At 40.8% G+C, this 5,857-nt stretch overlaps 1 long non-coding RNA gene across 1 annotated transcript in view; it reads right to left on the bottom strand.

Annotated features, from left to right (window-relative positions):
• The window catches only part of LOC109291320, a 28,409-nt gene extending 26,818 nt beyond the window's left edge, over window positions 1–1,591 (bottom strand). The window contains exon 1 of the long non-coding RNA XR_002095812.1: window positions 1,528–1,591. This is a non-coding gene — a long non-coding RNA (uncharacterized LOC109291320). The remainder of the gene's footprint in view (window positions 1–1,527) is intronic.
• Between the last annotated feature and the right edge of the window lie 4,266 nt (window positions 1,592–5,857).

The raw sequence follows: 5,857 nt of genomic DNA, 5'->3' as shown, positions 1-5,857 counted from the left end.
TTGGCAGTGATACACTGGTTAGTACTACAGATGACCACGACTGACCACAAGATGAACATGAGCCTTCAATGTGATGCTGCAGCTAGTAAAGCAAGCAAAACACTGGCTTGCATCCATAGATGCTTTTTGAGCAAATCCTGGGATGTCATTCTCCCATTGTACTCGGCCTTGGTGAGGCCACAGCTGGAGGACTGCGTCCAGTTTTGGGCTCCACAATTCATAAAAGGATGTGGAGAAGCTTGAGACAGTGCAGAGGAGAGCCACGCACATGATCAGAGGTCAGGAAAACAGACCTTATGATGAGAGGCTGAGAGCCATGGGGCTCATTAGCCTGGAAAAGCACAGGCTCAGGGGTGATCTGGTGGCCACCTATAAGTTTATGAGGGGTGCTCATCAGGATCTGGGGGAACGTCTGTTCACCAGAGCGCCTCAAGGGGTGACAAGATCGAATGGTCACAAATTCCGCCATGACCGTTTCAGGCTGGACATAAGGAAGAACTTCTCTACTGTTCAAGCCCCCAAGGTTTGGAATAGACTGCCGTCAGAGGTAGTTCAAGCACCCATTTTGAACCCCTTCAAGACACACTTGGATGCTTATCTTGCTGGGATCCTATGATCCCTGCTGACTTCCTGCCCCTGGGGTGGGGGGCTGGACTCGATGATCCTCCGGGGTCCCTTCCAGCCCAAATGTCTATGAAATCTATGAAAAAAGATCATTTATATTATTCCAAAATACAAACACTTAAAATAAGCAAATTTAACAGATTTTTGTAGTTATTAAGTATTGACCATGCAGCTGACTGTCACCTTATTTCAGTATTGTTATACTTAAGTTAGAAATAACTAGTTATGGAAATCTTAAATCTTACACGTTATTTTTATTAATTATAAAAATGTTACAGATTTCAAAAATGTAAGTCTTCTCTGTCTGCTCCCTCAAACCCCACATTGTCATGTCATGTTGTCTAATGTACTGAATATTACTAGCCCCTCCTCAAATACAGTCATAGATCACAGATGTATTAATAGATTCCCTGGGCTTAATCAGGGTAATTAAGCTGTGGTTTTGGGTCATCCCCAATCTCAAAATTGGCTGCCTGCAAGAAGCTACACTGGGATCTGATGAGCTCTGGGTTGGCTCATTGCCAGCGGCAGGTGCATATGTGCCTTGGGGTCTACAGCAGGAAAGGGGCTGGGACTGAGCTGTCTCTAGCTCCTTCTCCGCCATCCACCCTGAGGTGTGCATGCACTCACTGCCAGCAATGAGCTGGGCTTGGACTCTGCAGACCCTATGCAACTGCTTGCATCCTCTCCGCTGCCTGCCACAGCCAGCCTGGGCCTAGGCTGTGGGCAGGTCCCTGCTGCTAGCCACAGAGCCCAGGCAGCTTGCAGCCTCACTGCTGCCTGCTGCAAGCAGCCCTGCTTGCTCCCTTCTCCCCCCACCCCACTGTGCTCCAGGACTGCAGGGCTTCCTGCCCTTCTCTGTGCTTACTGATATATTTTTGGTTTGGGGGTTTTCTTTCCTACCAAGTCTGCCAAAATCACAGAGCCAGCTGTTTTTTGTGGCATATGCCTGACTTCATGTTTCCTGTGAAAAACACAAAATTGCGATTTCGGTAGGTCCGTAGTCATAGAAGAGAATCCTTCACTAGTTGAAGAATCTTGGTTAATCCCTGGCCCTAGACTTTTGTGGATTAAATCCTAGTTTTGAGCCCTAAAGGAGAACATGTCTATGGAGACCTTATTTCCTGCTTCTTCTATTAGATGTGCTGCCTCTGATAGTCAACTGCTTTTAGATGACTAGAGTTGATGATTCTTTCTTTGCTCCTGCCAATACTAACAAATCATCTGTGTTAACCAAAAATCCCAACAGTCTATGGTTGAAATATTTTCAGCTGAGACAATCAAGGCTGAAGTCATCCCCATTTCTGTTCAATCCTATGAAGTGTCTGTACGTATCATAGGAAATGTGGAAAAGGAAGAAGTAACATGTGTTGTGTATATATATATTTTTTTATAAACATAGTCTTACAGGTTAGCTATTTGTTATTAATCTTCCACACTACCAGGAGGTAAATCAAGTGGGAAAAATCTACATAAACCCAAACAGAGATGAAATAAACAAATTGGAAAGACTCCAGTGGAGAGGAACAAAAATCATTAGAGGTCTAAGAATCATGACTTACGAGGAAAGGTTGGAAGAGAACTAGTATATGTAGCCTGGGAGAAGACTGAAGGAGAGTTTGATAACAGTCTTCAAATACCTGCAGGGTAGTGGCAAAGAGGTTAGTGATTATTCTCTGTGGCCAGAGGAGATAGGACAAGAAGTAAGAGCCTTAAACTTCAATGAAGGATATTTAGTTTGGATTTTTAGAAGAACTTTCTAACTATGAGGGCAGTTAACCATTGAAACAAGTTACCTATAGAGACATAGTTGCATCCCTAGAAGACTTTAAAAGCAGGGTAAGTGAAAATTTGGATGAGATGCTTTAGACTAGGAAACACCTGCCTTGAGCAGGGAGCTGGACTAGATGACCTCTTCACGTCTTTACAAACACTTCTTTCCTATTCTGGGAAACAGGAATTCCAGAATTCTGGAGGAAAGAACAAAATCTGTTGGTTAGGTGTAATACAACCTGTCCAGGCTGGAAGATTTTAGTTTTCCCACAGCTGAGCTTAGTGTCACAGAGGATCCTAACCCTAACAATATTGGCTTCAGGAAGGAGGCTGTCAATAGATGGAAGCTGACTCTCACAGGAAACAGGGATGTTGATAGAGTGTGCTCTGTGCAGAATAGGCTAATTGTGTCAACTCGGAGATGGGAATGACTTGGGTCTCATAGAGCTACAAAGGGAGATGCTAGCCATAAGTGAGGAAATGTGTATCTAGGCTTCTCATGATGTTAATCTGTTTTCCTAACAGTTTGTACCCCAGAAGGAGGAAAAGAAAAATGCTTTATTGTGAAGAAGCTGTTTTTGTTTCACTGCAAACATATGCAGTCACAGGCTTCTAAAGGGTAAGCATTATAAATGCCAAAAATGAGTTGGGCCTATGCTGCCAGTGCATTTGCAAGCTCAGGGAGTGTAGCCCAGAGTTCCCATTTGAAGGTATGGCTGTAGTATAGTCACTAGCCAACACAGGCACCAGTGGCTATAGCAGCATTGATTTTGGAGGAAGCTAACTGTTCAACTAGTAAATCTGCTTTTCAGGCAAATTTTGCATTCCGGGCTGATCTCTGTGTTGCTGCAGCTAGACTGCTACCAGACTAACTACAGTTAAAAAATGGGGTGGGGACATGTACCATACACTGTAATTGCAGTAGTGACTAAATACTGATTGGCTGGATCATTTTGTTCTAGATAGAATGAAGTGCAAAAAGTAAAACATGCCACCTAAAAGTTTAACTCAACAAACTAAAAGGAATCTAAGGGTATAAACCCACATATATTAGGAGGTATTTCATAAGGGCAGCAGCTGTTACATTCTAATTCTTATGTTTGGACAAGCTGGGAATGGGGTAAGTGTAGCAAAACCACTCAAGCTTTAAAGCTAAAGTTGGAGCAGTTTATGATACATTGGTATCCTTCTCAGCTTTTTGTCTGCCTACAACAATTAGAACATAACATTCTCCTTCTGAGACCCCTCCTAATGTATCAGAACCAAAGACAGGATTTGCCCTGTAGCTGCCATACTCAGCTCTTTAAACTAGCCAGTTCAGAGTGAGTTCCTTTTTACAACAGCACACTGCTCTTTTTTAACATAGACAAAGAAATTATGAACAAGAGCAGAATCAACATCAATGATGATTTTTAATGGTAGCTTTGCTGAATTGGACTTTTGAGTAGCATTTTTTGTCAATTAAGGAATTTCTGCCTAATTTTTCTGTTGCACAAAATAGAGTTTCTTAGCTGCAAAGGCAAGAGACTTTAAACTTAAACAAGGCCCATAAAATGGCTTTGAAAAAACATAATAAAACTGAATGTAGAGGTGATTCTAGGTAGTACTTTTTTTTTCTTTCATTTTCTTTCTTTGATAGGTTGTTTGTTTATGATCATGACAATTATTTAAATCAGGGGTGGCCAACCTGTGGCCCATGTACCACAAATGATGCCAACAGACTACATGTATGGCATGTGGCAGATCAGGGAGGGGGCAGGCAGCACAGTGGCAGATGGGACAGGGAGCAGAAACCAGAGCAGCAGATTAGGCAAGGGAAGGAGATTAGAGTAGCGCTCAGGAGGACACGTGGTTTAATTTGTGACTTTTTAATTTTAATTTGTAATTTAAGCTGTTCATTTGTTTAAAATCAAGTTTATTTTTCAGAATTTTTAAAGGATTTTTTCAACCATGGTGTTTGACTGTTCTTATTGTCCTAACATTTATTTTTCCTGAAAAAAAAAAAATCAACCACAAAATAATTCTCAACTGTAATTATTGTAGGATTTTGGAGGGGTGAGGGTGAACAGACAGGTGAGAGAGGGGGTTGTTGTCTGGGGGGGGGTTTCGCCCAGGTACACCAGCTCAGCAGCAATATTAAGACGTACTCAGTTTCTTTGGATTAATGTTTGTCTTGTTTCCCATAGCCTTCAAAATTCTCAGTTCATCTTCCATCCAAGTACCAGCCAGGCCAAGGGTTGCTTAAGAGATCAGAATAGATAGGTGTATTCAGTCTGGCCTGGTTGGCAGTCTTGTAGGCTTTCCTAAATATTACACATTTTTTGTACTTTACCACTTTTATTTCTTTACAGTCTGATTTGAACCATTAGTTATCTTTTGTGCTGCTGCAAGAGTGTAGAGCTTTGACGTTCACATAGATTCAACTGAAATAAACAAACGAATTATCCCCTCCCTCTTAGTGTTTTGATCTTTGATGGTTTGTTATGAAGTAAGTAATGAAATAACTAGAGAAATATGGATGGCTTTAATTAAATAACGAATATACCTAGCTTCTGACATTGTTAGCTACCAATAATAGTTTAAAGATTGGCTATTTCTTCTTACTAAACTTGAGTTTAATTAAAAGTAAACCAACAGTAATTAAGGAGACAGAGAATTGAATATTCCTTATCAGAGTGCTTTAACTCTAGTTGCTGAATAACAGCAACTGATAAATGTAAACCTATTGATCTGCTCTTTTATCCTAATTCCTATATTGTGAATATAATGGGAAATGGTTTTTCCTCGCCTTAATTAATAAGAAATTGTTGTTCAGGGTCTAATCAACAGTTCTTTGAATTCTGCATCCATATAAAATTAAACTTCTAACATAGCAAAGCATCTTTTAAATCTCTTTGTATGCAGCCTAAACCACCCAGGCATACATTTAACTGACAACCCACCATTAGCTAGAAAATGAAGAGTCAGACTGCTGAGAACAGCAAGTTGCACCTATTTTCATTGCTGAGCTAAAGAAAAGGTTAAAATATATGACTGGTCCTGGATGACTCTGCCACTCTTCCTTATCAGGGAGACTTTTTCCTTATCACAAATGAGCATTAGGCATCACACAACAGTTTCTTTTCAGTATTTTTAAACTATACATTCATGACCACAACACAGTCCTGTACTGTTGCAACATCTGTTATGAATGCACAGTTTGATTCATGCACAGTAGTATTTAACAATCAAGAAAGGTGCCTTACAATGTGTTTTTCAAAATTAATAGACTATCTTGAAACTAAATTCAGATTTTGTGTATGGTAATTGCACAACCAGCTGTTAACACCAGGTCTGAATTTGTTTCTCTCTCTTCCTAGGAACGAAAATGAAAGATTACCAAACTGGAAATGTTCTGAAAACTGAAGACCTGATTTGTTTCTGTAGCCTAAGTCACTTCAGGCGGGGGGGGGGGGGGGGG

The sequence above is a fragment of the Gavialis gangeticus genome, unplaced genomic scaffold (assembly GCF_001723915.1).
Source record: "Gavialis gangeticus isolate Ggan-Ray unplaced genomic scaffold, GavGan_comp1, whole genome shotgun sequence".
In the NCBI taxonomy this organism is placed as follows: Eukaryota; Metazoa; Chordata; order Crocodylia; family Gavialidae; genus Gavialis; species Gavialis gangeticus.
This window is presented reverse-complemented; position numbering and strand designations above follow the sequence as displayed.